This window comes from Aphis gossypii, chromosome 1 (assembly GCF_020184175.1).
Source record: "Aphis gossypii isolate Hap1 chromosome 1, ASM2018417v2, whole genome shotgun sequence".
Classification (NCBI taxonomy): Eukaryota; Metazoa; Arthropoda; class Insecta; order Hemiptera; family Aphididae; genus Aphis; species Aphis gossypii.
The window spans coordinates 29,400,565-29,408,701 of record NC_065530.1 but is presented as its reverse complement, the minus strand read 5'-3'; the positions used below and the strand labels follow the sequence as shown (position 1 = coordinate 29,408,701).

Here is an 8,137-nt window from a genome sequence, read left to right as displayed (position 1 = left end):
TTTGCGTATGTCGGAAAATGTGCTTTCGTTTTGATGAATAATTTATTATTCGTTATTGGCGCCAAAAAAAAAAAAAACCGTAGATTATACTTTCAGACAAAATTAATTTAACGAACGAAAAAATATCCATAATAAATTATACTGTATACATAGTTTGTTTTTTAATATTTTTTTTATGAAATTATGTATATTGTATAGTATAATGTATACGCGAATGCACTCAATGAAATTAGTTCTCATAGTTAAAACTACATGTTTTTAAAAAATATGTGTTTGCATTTAATTCCTAATATTATAATGAATTATGTGTATTATATTGTATTTACTGTTGAATTATCATCAGATTCCATCGGTATATTAAGTGTAGTAAATTTCGCGCTTAATGTGATCACTGGTTAATAAAACCAACCGTTATTTCAATTAAAAAATATATATTTTTATAATTCTGAATAAATATAACAATATGTGTTGCAATATTAAACTGGCATTATTCATAATAACCAATGTCGTCGGATAATTTAATCACAATATTATGGGGCTTTAAATAGTCAAAATCGTAGATGATTAAAATAATAATAATGAATTAATGAATAAATGCATATGACAACATAACACAGTGACGTTTCTAATATTAATTATGGAATTTTAATCCAATAAAGAAATTAAATTACTGGACGGTCAATTGCAAAAAATAACTATAGATTTTTATAAATAATTTTTTTAATAACACCTTTAATTAGTTTTTTATTTTAATTCATTTAATTCGTAAGTGTATTTATAAAATTATTTAAAAAAAAAGTCTTATGACATCAGCGATTAATACAATCAAAATGACCTGTACAAATGTTATCACATTAAGTAGAACATAGGTGTACTGTAATAAAATCATCAAATACATGCCCATATTAATATATTATATAAATATTACATTGATCAGTGACCTAAAATATTAGATACTCTTAATAAAATATACGTTAATTAGATATTGTGTTCACAACAAATTTACCTGTGTATATATTAATTAAGTTGGTATATTATACTGAATTATTGATAAGAAACATATACACTTATATATATAATATGATTGTTATAAAAAAATAATAAATAATATCACTAGGTAAACGAGACTATATTATACAACCGGGCAACGATAGAAATATGATTACTCATTTAAATATTATTAAAAATATGAAAATTTAATGTAATAATAGTTATGGGGGATTTATAGGTTAACTTACCTATCTATTGTAATTGTATTCAAAATATTAACTATATTATGTGTATTGTTTTGATTCGAACGTGTGGAAATAGTACATAATACACGTTTTAAGTCAATATTTAATGATGAAATAACCGAGTAATTATTTTAATTGGAGAAATCGTTACACACACACACACATATACCTACTAATAGGTATACCTATAACCGTTATTGGTATAAATTATAATATTGTGTGTATATATATATATTATTTATATGCAGTACACGCGGATAACATGATACTCATAATTTACCACATACGCTACGACTTATATTGGTACGCGAAAGACTACATGGTGGTACGCGTAAGGCCAAATGGTGGTAGGACGGAAAATTAAAAATAAATATTCGATTCTGATCTCATTGAAAATTTGTTATTTAATTCATATTTTATTTTAAAAAACTAATGAATAAAAACAATTATATTGTAGTAATTTACTGCCATATTATTTAAAATAAATGTATTTAACTAAAAGGTAAAGTATTTAACTGTACGATTTGGATCGTTCTATTTTTAGTCATTAGTGGTACGTGACTGATTAATAATACACCTAAGTGGTACGCAAAAAAATAAGTTTGAGAACCGCTGCGCTACGTGGTTTTATAAACGTCACTTGCACATGCTAAAATTACTTATTCAAGTTTTAACCATTTGTATACAACACTATTAACTAATAACGTGCCGTACAGCAGTAATATCGTATACGCGTACTATATTATTATAATATACATATTATTATGATGTAATGTACAATATGTTTACCTACATAATATTTGTATACAGCACTCCGACGTTGTTGTATACGACGGAGAAAAATCGTAAGTAGAAAATAAGAAAAACGTACCATAATATTATTTATTATGCATTAATAGTAGAAAATATACACAAGTATTTAAATTTTTTGTACTGAGAATAAATAGTCGTAGGACGAAAACCAATTTACCGGACGTTCTGTCTCTGTGATAGTCGGGCCTGGGAATAAAATAACAATAATAATATTATATACTAATGATGGTTTTTAACGGAGAAAATACTAGATACCGATTTACGAACATCGTGAACAAAATAATCATCCCAACGACCCATTGACGTAGCTGTAAATATCTCGTAATATTACAATGTTACGATCATCCACGGCCGCAATGATTTATGATACAATGAGCAATGGCGTTAAGACTTTGATCTGCACTGTGCTTCGGGACGCGTCTGTACCAACCGAAATTTAATCGATTTTTGTGTAATAACCGATGTCTTACAGACAATTGTTGCTCACAGCGTACCCTACAAAGTCAGATCACACATTATTATTTTTCCACGCACCGCAGGTAGTCTGTTAGGAAATCGAAATAATAAAATAAATTATCAGCCGAACGGCTAAATATATGAAATTATATGTCTACTCCGTGCCGCCGCTGCCGTGAGCGTTGGAATAGATTTTGAGAATTCTTTTCACACACTCGTTTCAAAATTTTAAACCGCTTGTTTTTAGTAATGTTTAATATTTCGTTTAATATGGTACTATTGCAATTTAAATACGACAATAACTCATCACGTGATGACGACCTATATTTGACATGACATTTCTTTTAACCACTTTTGCGGTACAAACTATAAATGACATATTTTTGACCTATACAAAACGTCGTATACGGTGTACCAAATACATATGGTTTATATATAAATATATATATATGTATAAAACTGTAACTCCTTGACAGTTTGAACGAAATATCATATTATCCTAAATGATGAACGATCACGTTGACATTGACTATAAAGTTATTTCTAAAATTTCCTTTGAATTATGCTATTAGGTATACATAATGTATTATAGAATAATATTACATCATATGTATGCGAGATCGTTAACTTAATTATTATATTTTGATTTAAATGATTGAAATATTATTCACCTTAACTTTTTCACTGACGATTTTAATTCGTAAAAAATAGTGAACAAAGTGTATAAAAATATTTTCATTAATCTATAACATAATATTATTCATATAATATACACATTACACACTGCATATTATGCAACTACGTTTATCGAATATAGTATACAAAATTACAAACCAATAAAATATATATATATATATATATTATTTAATTTAAACTGTCCAAAATTATTAAGTACGTAGAAATGTAGAATGTTAGTAGACACTTGATGGTTCTAGGGCCTATAGGTAATGGAGGAGGCCTTCTTAAACACAATTAGGTAAATTATAATAATTTAATTTATTTAAAATACATATAAAATATAAAATATTAAGAAGCGTGTAATATATTATTTATATATAATATATATTAATAAATTTCTACTTGTCCGTACGATTCATCGAAAATGTTTAAAATTCAAAAGTTCATATTTAACTTTTTTTGAGAATTATATTGTTTAATTTATACCTAGTTAGTTATTGTTAATTATAAATTATAAACTACGAGTTTATTAATTATACCAAACATAGTCTTGAAAAAATGCATTTATTTTAAACCTTTTTTCCAAACAAAATAAAATATACTATATTTTTAAATACTGATATTTAAATTTTGAAAACTAATTTATTCTAAATAATTGCAATATTGAAATACTGTATAATATTTATAATCAATAAACGCGGTCAAGGTGGAGTTATGGAGTAACACCTATAGCATCCCCTTTCACTACGCCACTGATTTTAACAGTAAAAACTAGTTAAATATAATAAAGTTACAGTAAGTAAAAAGTAAATAAAATTGTATAAAAGGCATTGTTTAAGGTATTGGTAAATAAAAAGATTTCCAAGAATCGCATGTCTTACAAGCGTTGTTAAAATTAAAAAAATGTTAATTGTATTATTATTTATTTATTCATTTCATATAATTTATTATTATTATTTTTAAATTATTTTCTTAATATACTATTCAATATTTTAAAATTATTTTAAATAGTAATACTCATATTATACATGATATAGTCTAAAGCTATATTATGTATAATGACTATTATTAACATCAATTTTTAATTAGGCAAAATTAGAACGAAATATCATTTTCTTAAAAACTACTATATTTTATTTATACAATTCGTGTTTCATTTTATTACAATATGTAGTCGTGTAGACTATGCGTAGAACTACGATATAGACGTATGACATTTAGAATTACATAATAATATTTACTTTTTACGTGAAAACATTTTTCGACTTGACATTTAGTTTTACTTGTGTGCACTTGATGAAACCTAGTATACGTTACGGATCCTACTAAAGTCGACTTTTGAGTACTTACATATATGACGTACACATTGTGTATACAGTACACCGTTCGTAATGGCAATAAGTACTATTATTATAATACATATATATATATATATATATATACACTTTTTTTTGAACGTATCGTCAGCGCGTAAAACATTTATTGCATGTATGTGTGGGTACAGCACATTTTTTTCGACGAACTATGAAATTTACTGTCGACTCTTAAAGTACATTATATACTTATGTATAATAATGAATTAATAACAATTAATTTGGCGATGTAATATTACAACGTAATGCTTAATTATTATAATATATCATAGAAAATCGCATTAATGGTGGGTTCATACTTCATACCCACCTTTATTATATACATATATTACATCAGCCGATAACAAGCTGAACGTCATAATTCATCAATTATTTATCACATCTGCAGGTTATGTTCTAATGATGTACATTGTCCATTGTTAATTGTTTCTATATCATAATACGAAATCTATGCAGTATACTGCTGCAGCATATGCTAAATATTTATAATACTTTTATCAGTCAACGTAGTCGTTCATCCAATTTTTATTTAAAACAGGTAGGTACTAAATACTGATATTCGTGCCAAGATTAAGATGGAGGGGCAAGGTTGGGGAGGGCATTGTTACACAGGCCATTTCTAGGCCATACATTTTAGGCGCTCGGTATTTTTTCCTTTTCACGAAATGTTTTTTTAATACACTTATTTATGTAAGATATAATTCAAAAAATAAAATATAAACGTACTCATATATTGCACGAAAAATGCATGGTAAATATTTATGTTTAATAATAATATACCATTGTTTGTATTTAGTGCTGGTTTTGCTATTTTAAATAGAAATTTTATTTTGAAATGGTATACCTACGTTTTTAAAATTTTAAATAAAATATGCAGTTCGCGGAAGGAGATCAAAAAAAAAAAAAAGCAAGGAAATAGATTAAAGTTTGAGAGTTAAGAAGGGCCCACTAAATTTCTTGTGTTCCTGGTCCCGATGATCAATCTTAACTCAGCTTGGAAATATCCTATAGCTGACAATAAAAATTTTAATAAACGTGTGCGTAGGTATTCTTATATTTATTTTTATAGGTATCATGTAACAATTTTTTTTTAATGGAAAGAAAATGTTATAATCGAATAAATCTGCACAATCACGTGAACCAAACATAATCGTTATGGTATTTTTTTACTTATATACTGGTATATATATTTTTTTTACAAAAAATAACAAATATTGTTACATCATTTAAAATATACGTAACATTACAATATTGTGAAAAAAATAATAAATATTATAAATCTTATAACTTTTGATTCCATTGATAGATTATAAAAAAGTATTTTATTTTAGATTAATATAACATACATGTGTGATTAAAAAAAAATAAAAGTATCAATTTAGCAAGAAAAAAAAATTAGAAATTAGGTTCTAATTACAAATATTTATAACACTAAGTTACATTCATTTAACAATAATATAGATTATATTATAATATATAGACAGTGTGATTATTTTATTAGTTGTTTAACACTTCTCGAAAAGTATTAATGATTTTAAAAATATTATTTTAACACAATTTAAAGTCATTGAATACAAAATAACATTGTAGAAAAAAATACGTAATTTTTCATGGTAATTTATATAATTATCAAGTATTTTACTTTTTTGAATGAAGGTGTACATTTCATTTTTCAATTATTATTTAGTGAAATAGAATATTTTTCTGACAATTTAAATGAAACTATGGAATTTTGAATTAGAGTGTAGATAATGAAGAGTGGTGGACTAACTAGATTGTCTCAAATTCGACTGAGAAAATTAGTGTGGCTGACTAATCGGTTTACGTTGTATTTATACGTGCAAACCATATAGTCCATAAGATACCGCGGTATGGCGCCGACAGCTATCATTATGTTATTATATGAATGATACTTGGCACGTGCACGATATTATATATAAGTAAAATATACAATATATATTATGCCTTTAATCCTACATATTATTTCTAACTACCGGCAAACGTAAGCATACCTGTAAAATGACATTTTTTTTTCTGATATTTATTATGCTGGACCAGTTACACTGTAATTTAAACGTACACACATGGATGTATAAAATAATATTATACAGGGTTATTTAGCAAACATGCTAACTTTTGATCTATTAATGACGTATTCGTTCAAATCCTAATTTGTAATAATTATATACTACCTTATTATATTATATTAATCATATTTTTAAATACTTATTTTATAATTTATATACTATTTATTTATTTAAATTTGTATACAATTAAGAATGGTCTGTGGTGTTTAAAATTATTATATTTAAATTAGAATTACCCTTATTTATTGTTAATTATTATTTGTTTTATTCGACTAAATCAAAATTTGAACGAGTTATTTTTAAGTAATTAAATTTTCTTTATGCGTATGAAATGTAATAATCTATATAATATAACATTGGATTTATATCTACTATAAAATATATATAATATTCACTGTTTAGTATAGTATGCTTATTACCGAGTTATTAGTTATTAAAATATACTCGAACAATTTATACAAACATTAAGTGCTAATATATTATTAATTACTATATAATTTTCAAATTATCATACCCCCCGTATACTTAAATCTATTATTATGAAATAATTATTCAGAAACTTCTCGTTCAATTTTCGATTAATTTATTATTATGTGGGAACATAATAATAATAATAATAATAATAAATTAAGAACAGTCAATAATTGAATTGGTTGTTTTATTTAGGAAAATAACCTTATTAATTATTATTATTTTTTAGTCATTTATGTCAATACCTAATAAATATAGGATTTGATAGGTGTTACAGGAAAAAGAGTCTTTATTCCTAAAAATCCCTTAATCCTAACTGATTTTTCTTTTAATTTTAAACGACTTAATTTTCAATTAAAGTTTAATGTGACTAACAATCTACAAAGCACAACGTCAGCCATGGAAACCAAGAGGGATCGATTGTTAATACGTTATTTCTTGAATTATCATCTTTGCCGATTAAAAGAACACCGACATTAAAAAAAAATTATCTACTTAACAATTTAGAGAAAATGAGAATAGTTCTTATATGAAAAAAGTTTGTATCAAACAATCCTTGATATTGCTACATCATTCATTAAAATATGCATTATTTAAGGAAAAAATGGAGGTGGTACATGTTTGGTGAATCCATTGCACATCATCGGCCACATATACTAACCATTACCTTATACTTTATAGTTTATACTTGTTGGAATTTAAGCCATACGCCAATGTACTGTATTGCTGCACACTGTACGACGGATATAATAGTAATAATATTAACTGCAATAACAATAAAATAATAATAATAATAATATAATTATACGGTAGCAGGTTTTGCGTTGTGGCGCGTGCATTTGTCGTTGGCGACGTGTAATGATCTGTGAGAGCGAGAAAAAAAGTCGACGCGCTGGTGGAATACGAAAACAATTTGGCGAAAAAATGTGACTCGTCGCAAGACAGTACCTAATATTAATGAGTGTGGCTGAAAAATAAGAACGACAACGAGAAGGATCGGCTACAATAGGTTATTGGTATATAG

General features: G+C 25.7%; 1 long non-coding RNA gene across 1 annotated transcript; it reads right to left on the bottom strand.

The window, feature by feature from the left end:
* Positions 1–2,160: 2,160 nt before the first annotated feature.
* Positions 2,161–4,563, bottom strand: LOC126549446 (uncharacterized). The gene is made up of 3 exons (XR_007603547.1): positions 4,424–4,563; positions 2,316–2,543; positions 2,161–2,234 (listed from the first exon to the last, which is right to left on the bottom strand). It is a non-coding gene; the product is annotated as an uncharacterized LOC126549446 (long non-coding RNA).
* Positions 4,564–8,137: the final 3,574 nt, after the last annotated feature.